At 42.8% G+C, this 12,649-nt stretch overlaps 1 protein-coding gene across 3 annotated transcripts in view; it reads right to left on the reverse strand.

Annotated features, from left to right (window-relative positions):
• LOC129718023 (uncharacterized) overlaps positions 1-12,649 on the reverse strand; it is a 717,449-nt gene that overhangs the window by 169,935 nt on the left and 534,865 nt on the right. The gene's annotated exons all lie outside the window — the stretch shown is intronic.

Raw genomic sequence — 12,649 nt, forward strand, 5'->3', positions numbered from 1 at the left:
AAAAAAGGACTTCAAGCATTGGTTTATTCTCAGGCTCCCCGCCAGTTAACCTTCCTTTACGCTGAAATCTACAATACCTTTGCGTGACTTCCTCTTAACAAAAATAAGTCCCTCTTATCAATAAAACTGGCCAGAAGGACGCACAACGAAACTTCTCCAGGGAATTATAATTGGTGATATTTGGCAGGAGATACGAGGCTCGGTACAGAAGAACAGTAAGCGTGTAAAAAGGAAGGGTAGCATATTACACACAAGCACTGAGAAAAAAATAATAATAAGCAATGCCACTTTTCAATAGCGGTATTGCTCATAATAGAAGTGCGGGATACAGCAGACACCCGAGCATATCTCACAATAGATCAACGATTCTGGTCGCGGTGAGGAAGTCCATACAGGAATAAAAAAAAATTAGCTATGGTCCCGTACCGGCTATCAGTAACTTAGCTGTGATCCCGTATGAGCTTCGCAGCAGTTTGGCGGACTTTACTAATGACAGCTTTACGTGAAAATTTTTGATACATCGATTTGCTCGCTGATTTCCAACAAACATTCGTGAATCATTGAATCGCTTACTGGTTTTCAGTGAATTATTCAATTCAATACTGGTTTACAGTAGAAATAAAAATGCTGAATGAAATTCAGCAAATTTTGGAACTGAAATACAGCAACATTTTGAAAAGAATGCTGTTAACCAGCAAACAAGCGGTTTGCTGATATGCTAGTATTTCACTGAACCATGAAGCGACAGTTTGGTGTGTGAGATTGAATCAAAAGTTTGATTTACAGCAAGAAAATTTGAACAGACCATTTCAATCTGACACTTTCCTCCAGTGTTATTTTTTCGCGAGCGCCAATATCACAATTACATCCATAAGAGTTCACCTTGGATTCTCTTGGAATGACACACATTAACACACCATTTGAATCGAACCAGCGCCCAGCGCAGAGAAAGAAAATAACCCACAAGTTTTTTCAATGCATTTCTATTACTTACTTGTTCGAATCAGGGATAGCAGATGTGCTTTGCAAAATGCAGAGTCCGAGTACAGATTTTATTGACCTGCAGATGTGTGCAGTTTTTTCCTAGTTTCTGTAGATTATTTACAGGGCCACCTTATATTTGCGCAGTCATTCTCAAATTGTGTGCAAAGTTTTGCTTGTGGATCGCATTTTTTTCAAATTGCGATGGGGTTTTTCAGATATTAAGAAAAAAAATCCGGTTTTCGAGCAGTTGCAGACATCTTTCGAAAACAACTGGCACCTCTGGTCCAAATCTCGTACTCGTACGATAAAAAAAAGGGTTTGTTTAATTTTGGGGCCCCCATTTAAAACTGGGCCCCGGGCCCCCACAATCCGGTTCTGGTTATTTGGGAAGCCAAGATGTATATTGCGGTGAGAAGTTTTAGGACGGATATCCAGAGACACGAGAGTTACTCAGATTTGCTCTTTAGTTTTCAGGTTTTTCAGAAAACCTCAGAAATTTACTTATTGTCTTGCCCCTCGGTCCAGATAAATTTGCGAAAAAAGTTTGCAATACTACTTGAAATAGTAGGGCGTGCGCATCCACATAATTTCATTGAGTTCTGCGAGGGTGTTGCGAGCCTTAGAAAAATTGTACCAAACAGGATCACAAAAACTGCCAAATGCAACACCCACATTTAATCAATTCATATCTTGACAGGCTTTCAATCGTTGGGTAGCAACAAACTCGGAATAAATCCTAGTTTGTAGGCAACACATAAACCTAAAAAAAAAACTAAATGTCAGAAAAAGTTCTACGCGTTGCAAAACTGTACATTTTGACACACATTCCTGAATTCCGGAATGATTCCGGTGTCCGTTGATCACGCCAAGTGCATATAGCGTTCTCCAGGCGCGTTTGTGTTAGTGCGGTGTATTCGATTTTTCTTCGTTAGCTGTAAAATTTTTTTTGTCACCTTTGAGAACTGTCATCTAGAAGAAAGAATAAAAAACTACCGAGTTTGATTCACACTCTCACAAATTTCATTATCACGCAAAAGTTGGACGGAACTAGTACGAAATTGTGCGTTTTTAGCGCAATTGTTGATGTAATTTGGAACCAGTACAATCATTGCGTGTTGGGCATAACGCAATTAATGCTCTAGCGTTTCTCCAATGTATTTGGCAGCTCCAAACTACTGCAGCATTGCAAAGCGAGCGAGAAGCAAAACCTTTCTCCTCCTTTCTGCTTGAGGACGAGACATATGCTACGCTTTTCAAGTCTTTTGCACACACGCTTTCAAGATACTTTTTCTTCTTCATGCATTCCCCTGACAGTATGAGTGAGACTAACAACACTGGTATCAAGTATGTAGGTACAGCACGGGTGTCTCGCTCATTTCGTGAATCAACGAGACATCGCCTTGCGCGTCGCAATCCGAACCGAAAGAGAAGCGAAAGAGCAACCTACAAATTGTGTGTGACGTGCCTAGTCGGTCTAGTCTAGTCGCACGTACATGGAAATTCAACGAGCGAGGGAGAAATTTCTGTCGTCGCTTGAGAAAAAATCGCGTGCACAGAATGACAAATAAAAATTATTCACAATTTACAAGTGTTGCCATAAAAAATCGGCAAAGCTTATGTGGCTTTGTGGAATGGAGGGTTTCCGGTGAAGCTAGCGTTGATTACAAAATGTTCTGAATATAATGTTGTGAACTTTTAAATGACCAAATCCATCGAGATAAATCGATCGAGTATTATAGCTATTTAAATCTAGTTCACAAGTTGTTGTTTGCTGCTTGCACTGCTCCATGAGTAGCAGTCACTAATACACTCGACGTGAGAAATAAAGTGTCGGTATATGAGACATATTCTGATTTCATTCTATGTCAATGTATTCGCAGTACAACTTGCGTCGTCTCTAGTTGTTAATTTTATTCATTAAGACAAAAATTGTCAGATGGAATTTGTAAATATAACATAACATAACATAACAACATAACAACTGCGTTATGCGTTTCACACATTTGTTGTGCGATTTCTGTGCAACATTTGTGCGACTCAAGAAGACACAATGATTGTACAAGACTTCAACTTTTGCGTTAGTGTAAAGAAGGCCGTGTCGTAGAGTCCGTGTGTTTTCGCTTGGAGAACTCTATATAATACCAGGAAACTAGAATAGTTTGCCTGAAAAATGAAACCTGCATTGTTAAAAGTGATGCATTTTTTGTGAAGTTCTGGCCGTTCGGAAGTTGACAAAATTTTTCTTGTCTATTATTATGTTTACAACTTGTGTTAAATAATGGAACCAATGTCTATTGTAATCATTATTGAAAATACGCTCTTGCATTGAGTGTTTCTTTTGTGTAGAAAATCAATTATTGCAAACCAGATGACAAAAGACCAGATGCCTGTAACACATGAACTTTCTGCTAAAATTTGACCACATAAATTGACTTCTCGAGGCCACTTACGCTTTCACCTACTAACACTGTAGTATAAAATTTCAGTCCTGGAAGAGTTCTTGTATCATCTTTTACATAAAATATTCGTCATCCATCATCATCATCCGTCAGAGTACGTTTTGCTAATTTATTCATCATAATACCCTTTTTTTTCTTCATCTATAATTTATTTGACACGGCACAAATACAATTCAATGTTTAACGGCGCCAATTATATCTGGTAGCTTACTTTCTAAAGTATCTTAATAACTAAAAGCAAATTTTTTATCCTCGCTGCCGACTACGAGCTGAAACTAAATCTAACTTAAAGCTAGAATGTTTTGCATTAAAGCACTGGTTTGTTGTTTGATGGTTTTCCATTGCTATAGGTAAGCAGTATATTGTATATGTTCCGCTGCTGGGCCAAGATATTACGGACTGGCATATTGGGTTGTCTCCCTCGGGCCTCGAGAGTATCGTGCGGGTCTGATTGCTGTTTTCAGATCCGGGGTCTTAACGTGTTCTTGTCGTTTGGTTGGATGTAGGCGGAAGGGGATAGGACTAAACTGGGGCGTGGATGGATTTCAGGAAAACGTATGTAAGGGACATGTAGGATAGGTCACGGCTCGCCAAGACATCACGAACAGGAACAGCCGGCTGTCTACCCTCGGCCTGAAGGGAAACTATTAATTTAGACCTGGCGTCACGGTGTACAGGGCATGACCAAACAACGTGCTCCATGTCGTGATAACCTTCACCACAGGCACAGATACCACTTTCCCCGAGCCCAACACGACGGAGATACGCGTCAAATCTAAAGTGATTGGACATAAGCCGGGACATCACGCAAATGAAATCCCGACCTACATCCAACCCCTTGAACCACGGGTTCGTCGATACCTTGGGGATTATGGAATGTAACCACCTTCCTAGTTTCCCCTTGGTCCAAGAATTTTGCCAACTGATGATCGTATTCTTACGTACAATTGCGAAAAATTCATTAAAGGCAATTGGTCTTTCATAAATATCACCGTTTGTTGCGCCCACCTTAGCCAAAGAGTCCGCTTTCTCATTGCCCGGTATCGAGCAGTGAGAAGGGACCCACGCTAAGGTAATTTTCCCCTGGAAATACGGAGAGTGCTTAACATCTTTCATCGATCGGAGAGCCTCAATGGAACTGAGACTGTCCGTAAAGATGAAATAATGGTCCGTGGGCATTTTTTCGATAATCCCTAGAATGTACTGAATTGCAGCTAATTCTGCGACGTAAACAGAAGCAGGATTATCGAGCTTATGGGAGACGGTTAAATTGTTATTGAAAATACTGAGGCCAGTGGACCCATCAAGAAGTGATCCGTCAGTGTAGAACATATTGTTGCAGTTGATGTTACGATATTTATTGGAAAAAAATTTGGGGATCTGCTGCACGCGTAAATGATCCGGGATTCCACGAGTTTCTTCTATCATGGATGTATCGAAAAACACAGTAGAATCAGAAGTATTTGATAAGTCGACACGATTTGGAATATTCGAAGAAGGGTTAATATTTTGGGACATATGATTGAAATACAATGTCATAAAACGGGTTTGAGAATTAAGTTCGATTAACCTTTCAAAATTTTCAATCACGGGACGGTTCAAGACCTCACATTTGATAAGAATACGAGAAGACAGGCTCCAGAAGCGATTTTTCAATGGTTGTACTCCAGCTAAGACCTCCAAACTCATCGTATGGGTCGATTGCATGCAACCCAAGGCGATACGCAAACAAAGATATTGTATTCGCTCCAGTTTGATCAAATGTGTGTGTTACCAAGGAAGCAAAGGAACTGGCAACTTTGCTCGCCGTTAATAAACGGCTAATGCCGTGATCGCTGATCGAGGATCAGCTTATCTCTTTGGCCTTTGAGAAGACAACGTCAGATGTGAAAGTAGAGTAGGTTAGCTTAGAGAAATTATTCGAGATTTCGTGTAGTGAAATATATTTGAATAACTTAGAATTTATTCTGCAGGTAAATGAATGATTAATTTACCATCCTTATTAATGAATAACGTATATTTCCTTAAAGATAGCGCAGATAAGTCATATAAAATCAATACAGTTTCTCGGATACACGTGTGTAGGGCTCACTGATTTGTAAGTACTCACTTCCACTCGACACAGCACACAACATTTATAAATTTATATTTATAGCTTTGAAGCTTTTTCTATAATTAAACTGCTACAAACATCAGTGAGGGCTCTTACTCTACAATCCGAAACAACACTCTTCAAAGAAATCACTATGGCCAGTGAACCTAACCTCAAGACGGCTCCGGATCAGGGAGGTAATTCGAGTTGCAGGGCATGTAAGAGAACCGATTCTGCAGAAACGATGGTGGCATGTGATCGATGCGACTTTTGGTGGCACTATTCGTGTGCTGGAGTTACCCCGTCTGTTCAGACAAAGGAATGGTTGTGTTCATTGTGCACTCGCCCTCGTGCCAGTTCCCTGTCTGGGCTTTCAGCTACATCATCTCGTGCGGCTTTATATGAACTAAATCTAAAGCGTATCGAGGAACAAAAACGACTGGAGATGAAGCGTCTGGACATCGAAGAAAAACATCTGAATGAAAAGTATCGTCTTCTAGAGTACACATTACAGGAAGAAAATCGTAGTGTTCACAGTCAAAAAAGTATTGGCCATTCAAAGGTTGCAGAGTGGATGGCAAATTTGCCGATTTCGACGAATGAATCAAACGCAGCAAAAAATAAAACGGTTATCGAAGAGGAAGGCGCAGTGGGACGTGTTGATATACATGAGCGACAGTCCCAGCAAGACGCTCCATCGAAACAGCCGTATCCTGATAATAAAAAAGTGCGAAACGAAAATCATTCGTTGATAAACTTACCACATCCCGGAGGTAAAAAAAATCCCAGTACGAGTAATGTCATAAACGAATTTCAGCTGATCAAGGCACTCTCACAGCAGCTGCACGAGTTTCAGACGGAACCGTCAGGTGATGATGAAGAGAAGATGAGAAGGTTGATAGAACGGAATAGAAACTGTCAGCTACAAGCAAATTCTAAAGGACAGCCACACGAGCAGTCAACTGCTAGAGTTTCGACTGGCGCTGTTCCTAAAAATGCGCCCACTAAATACACAGTCGACGATCGCCCCGGTAGGACAAACAGACAACCGCTTGCTCGTGCATCTCACCCCGCCACTCCTAATAACAGGATAGGAGGCGATATATTTTCTGATTCAAACGAAACTGACGGGACAGAAGTAGATGAGGAAAGGTCAGATGCCAGTGAAACTGGCATGATGAGTACGCTATCGAAGCAAAGGTTTCCGTTGGATAAAATGCGACGGAGTAAGGCCTCCGGTCAAGCACTGGTTCCCCCGCAGTTGTACTCTCCTGAAGCTGAACAGCGACTGACACATCAGCAATTGGCAGCCAGGCAGGTTCTACCACGCAGCTTACCGGTGTTTTCCGGCAATCCGGCGGATTGGCCGGTTTTCATTAGCAACTACAATTACACCACCGAGGCTTGTGGCTATAGCGAAGTTGAAAACATGATTCGTTTGCAACAGTGTCTCAAAGGACCTGCATGGGAATCAGTACGAAGCAGACTAATACTGCCAGCGTCCGTGCCACATGTCGTCGAGGCACTTCGAATGCGATACGGGAGATCGGAGATGTTAATTGAATCATTAATAATAAAAGTAAAAAATGCTCCTTCTCCTAGGTCTGATAAGTTAGAAACTATCATAGAATTTGGTATGCTCGTTCAGACGTTGCATGACCATATCGTTGCTTCCAACTTATTGGACCACATTTCCAATCCGACTTTGCTGAAAGATTTAGTAATAAAATTACCTGCCGAATACAAAATGCGGTGGGCCGCGTACCGAAGAAACTTTGTTACGGCTAACATAGAAACGTTTAGCCAATTTATGGATGAGATCGTTAACGATGCTTATAGTGTATCCTGTCCGACGAGTTTTGATAAATCTGAGAAGCGGAATTTGACACATGCAGAAACCGGGGGGAGCGCGATCAATTGGAAAGTTCAACCGGTAATTCAATCAACAGCGAGAAGCATCGAGTGTGCTGTTTGTAAAAAGGAAGGCCACCGCGCTCGAGATTGCCGGTTCTTTCAGTCCCTGTCCATTGATGAACGCTGGAGAAAAGTCCAAAGTAGTGGACTGTGTAGGACATGCTTGTACGGACATGGACGAAGATCATGCCGTAGCACCAAACGGTGCGAAATTGATGGGTGTAAATCACGCCATCATCCTCTGCTTCACTCTACATACAAATCTGGAGCCGCATTCAAGGCACAACCGCAGGCTGAGCATTATACTCACCGGTCTGAAATTCCGTCATTATTTTTTCGTATAGTTCCAGTAACTGTTTACAACGGAGAGCATTCGATAGACACCTACGCGTTTGTAGACGAAGGTTCGTCGTTGACCATGATAGAAGAAAGTTTAGCGGATAAGTTGGGAGTTGAGGGATATGACCATCCCTTATGTTTAAAGTGGACTGGTAACATGCAAAGAAATGAAAAGGACTCTCGCCGAGTGAGGTTGCAAATCTCTGGTAGGGGAAACTACAAAAAATATTTGATGACGGAAGTCTGTACAGTTAAATCTTTAGATTTGCCTATGCAAAGCCTGCCCTTTGATAGTATGGTTGATAAATATGCTTACTTGAAGGGGCTTCCAATCCGAAGCTATCGCAACGCGATTCCACAGTTGTTAATCGGACTAGATAACCTTAACGTGGCACTTCCCTTGAAAATGCGTGAAGGAGTTGAAGGCGAACCGGTGGCGGTGAAAACAAGATTGGGTTGGTGCATTTATGGAAGCACCAGCAAAGAGAATACATCGTCATACAATTATCATGTTTGTGAATGCGGCAACGATCGTTCACTAGATGAAGCTATGAAGATTTATTTCAAGTTAGAAGATGCTGGCGGAAGGCCATCGGCGAGTATGGCATCGGCAGAAGATAGGCGAGCATACCACATTCTTGAGAGCACAACGGTTCTTACCAAGGATCGATATGAGTCGGGATTACTTTGGAAATGCGATGTTGTTGAGTTTCCAGACAGCTTTCCAATGGCCTTACAGAGGCTAAAGTGCTTAGAGAGACGAATGGCGCGTAATCCTCCATTGAGCGTGAATGTCCGTAATCAGATCAAAGAATATGAAGACAAAGGTTATGCACATCGTACGACACCAGAAGAGTTAAAAAATGCTGATCCTCGTCGAACCTGGTTTCTGCCATTAGGAGTGGTAATTAATGCAAAGAAGCCAGGTAAAGTGAGACTGATTTGGGATGCGTCCGCGAAAGTAGACGGTGTATCACTAAATTCGTGGCTACTCGAAGGTCCCGACGAGAATACATTGCTTCCGGCTGTGCTGTTCCTCTTTCGACAGTATCCAGTGGCGGTGAGTAGTGATATAAAGGAGATGTACCATCAAATTGGTATACGAGAGCAGGATCGTAGTGCGCAGCGATTCTTGTGGCGGGACGATCCCACTAAGCAGCCAGAAATTTACACTATGGACGTGGCAACGTTCGGCTCGGCCTGTTCACCGGCAACAGCGCTCTACGTTAAAAATGTTAACGCTAAACGATTCATTGAAAAGTTTCCGAGAGCGGTTGAAGGAATCGTCCACCGACACTACGTGGATGATTACCTTGATAGTTTTCAAACTGCTGAGGAGGCATATCAAACGGCTTTGGAAATCAAGGCGATCCATCAACACGGTGGCTTCAACATACGCAATTGGTGTTCGAACGAGCCGTCGGTTTTGGAACAGCTTGGAGAAAAGAGAGACAATGCAATCAAGCACTTGCATCCGGAAAAGAATAGCCAGTCGGAACGAGTATTAGGAATATTGTGGGCAACCGACACTGACGAGTTCAAGTTCCCAACTACAATGAGGAGCGACATTATGATGATGATCGAAAACAACACGAAGCCCACCAAACGACAAATTTTACGCTGCGTGATGACTCTATTTGATCCACTAGGCTTATTAGCACCATACATTGTGTTAGGAAAAATGTTAGTTCAAGAAACCTGGTGCGCGCGGATCGGCTGGGACGAATGCGTGACCGATGATATTTTCGAACATTGGAAAACATGGGTTGCAACGTTAAAGCATATCGACACGGTTCGAATTCCCAGGTGCTATTTTAGAAACACTAACTATTTCGAAAAAGTTCAACTTCATACATTCACAGATGCTAGCCAATTAGCGTACTGCAGCGTATCGTATTTGCGAGTCGTGAATTTAGAAGGAAATGTCGAAGTGGCGTTGGTCATGGCCAAATCCAGGGTTGCGCCTTTAAAACCAGTCACGATACCGAGATTAGAACTTCAGGCGTGCACACAAGGAGCACGTCTAAGTCAGTTTGTGAAGGATGGGCATTCCCTAAAGATATCCAAACATTTCCTTTGGACTGACTCGAGCACCGCACTGAGTTGGATAAATTCAGACCCTCGACGATTCCGACCGTATGTGTCTTTCCGAGTTGCAGAAATTTTGGAGTTGACTGATAGAAATGAATGGCGCTGGGTCCCTTCTAAACAAAATCCCGCCGATGAAGCGACAAAGTGGGGATCTGGTCCTTACTTCAAGGCTAACAGCATTTGGTACTCTGGCCCAGAATTCCTGTACAAACATGAAGCAGAATGGCCACAACAAAGGCAACCCGTTCCAATTGAGGAGGAGCTTAGAGCGTGCTACGCTCATAGAGGATTGATCGGACGGGTGTCAGTAATAGACTTTCAACGTTTTTCTAAATACAATCGTTTGCTCAGGGCAATGGCATATGTGCACCGGTTCATAAATTATACTCGAAGACAGAAGCCATCAGAGAGCCAACGATCGGTACACCTGTCCTCAGCAGAATTACGCCAAGCCGAGCAATCTTTATTTGCAATGTCCCAGTGGCAATCATACCCAGACGAAGTTGCAACGTTGAAACACAACATGACTCTTCCAGCAACTCAACGGAAGCCGATCGAAAAGTCCAGCAGCATATATACGCTGACTCCAATGATGGATAAGAATGGTGTCCTGAGAGTTGATGGTCGAACTGGAGCGGCTCGACGAGCACCATCTACCGTTAAGTATCCTATCATTCTTTCCTACCACAACCGGTTAACAGCTCTGATCGTAGATGAACAACACAAAAAATTACACCACGGTAACAACGAGACGGTAGTGAACGAACTACGTCAACGTTACTACATTCCGAAGCTTCGGACCTTAGTTAAGAAGAGAAGTACGAGTTGTCAACTTTGTCGAATACGCAAAGCGAAACCAAAAGTTCCGCTGATGTCGCCCCTGCCAGAAGCTAGATTGTCTGCATTCGCCCGACCCTTTAGCTACGTTGGGCTTGATTATTTCGGCCCCATCACTGTCAAGCTTGGACGCAGCCATGTAAAACGCTGGATTGCGTTATTTACGTGCTTAACTATTCGTGCGGTACACGTCGAAGTAGCAAGCAACTTAAGCACGGAATCGTGTATTTTGGCTGTTCGCAGATTCGTTTGTCGCAGAGGGTTCCCGGTCGTAATTTACAGCGACAACGGAACTAATTTTCAAGGCGCAGAAAGATTACTGCGAGAACAAATTGAACAGGGCCTGGAAGCAACGTTCACCAGTACGACAACAAATTGGAAATTCAATCCTCCCTCAGCCCCCCATATGGGGGGATCCTGGGAACGATTGGTTCGTTCCGTCAAAACAGCACTTGGCGCTACGTGTGATAATGACAATATTTCTGATGAAGACCTTTCAACCATAGTCATCGAGGCAGAATCCATAGTAAACAGCCGTCCGCTGACGTATTTACCCATAGATTCGGCAGAACAAGAATCCCTTACGCCAAATCACTTTCTGCTCGGTAGCTCATCAGGAATACGCCAGCCGATAGCAGCTGCAGCGAATGAATGTTCTCTATTGAAACGATCGTGGGGTCGAATCCAAAAGCTTTTGGACCGATTTTGGAAACGGTGGGTCCTAGAATACTTACCAACTCTAACTAAACGGACGAAGTGGTTCGAGGAAAGTAGAGCCATACAACCGGGCGAACTAGTTCTTATCATCGACGATACGACACGTAATAAATGGACGCGAGGACGCATTCTGAAAGTGATCACCGCTGCAGATGGAAGAGCAAGGCAAGCGGAGATTATGACTACCAAAGGCATTTTGCGTCGGCCTGTGGCAAAGTTGGCTATTTTGGATGTGTCTGATGAAACCGGGAATGCTCGCCAGTTCCATCGGGGGGAGAATGTTACCAAGGAAGCAAAGGAACTGGCAACTTTGCTCGCCGTTAATAAACGGCTAATGCCGTGATCGCTGATCGAGGATCAGCTTATCTCTTTGGCCTTTGAGAAGACAACGTCAGATGTGAAAGTAGAGTAGGTTAGCTTAGAGAAATTATTCGAGATTTCGTGTAGTGAAATATATTTGAATAACTTAGAATTTATTCTGCAGGTAAATGAATGATTAATTTACCATCCTTATTAATGAATAACGTATATTTCCTTAAAGATAGCGCAGATAAGTCATATAAAATCAATACAGTTTCTCGGATACACGTGTGTAGGGCTCACTGATTTGTAAGTACTCACTTCCACTCGACACAGCACACAACATTTATAAATTTATATTTATAGCTTTGAAGCTTTTTCTATAATTAAACTGCTACAAACATCAGTGAGGGCTCTTACTCTACAATCCGAAACAACAGTGTGTTTGCTGCGGAGCGAAAGCAGAAACACCCGTACTCAATGACAGACAATATCGTTGTTTGGTAAAGCCTTATAAGGTCTCCTGGATGGGCTCCCCACCATTGTCCGGTTATTGTACGAAGAAAATTCACTCTTTGTTGACATTTTTTCATCAGATACCTCACGTGACAACCCCAGGTGCCTTGAGAGTCGAACCAGACACCAAGATATTTGTGTACCAAAACCTGAGAAATCGTTTTACCCATTAATTGTGTTTGAAGCTGAGCAGGTTCATGCTTCCTAGAAAAAACTACTATCTCAGTCTTCTCCGGAGAGAATTCGATATCGATATTGCTTGGTATCAAGCTCCGAATACCGTATATAGTCACCAGGTATACCTCCTTTCTGGAAGGCCAAAAACGCGTCGGATCTTTGCGTGTAGACATCGGAGCACTCTTGGTCCCACCACGGAGTGGGAGGCCGTTCTTTGATCGTT

This window comes from Wyeomyia smithii, chromosome 1 (genome assembly GCF_029784165.1).
Source record: "Wyeomyia smithii strain HCP4-BCI-WySm-NY-G18 chromosome 1, ASM2978416v1, whole genome shotgun sequence".
In the NCBI taxonomy this organism is placed as follows: Eukaryota; Metazoa; Arthropoda; class Insecta; order Diptera; family Culicidae; genus Wyeomyia; species Wyeomyia smithii.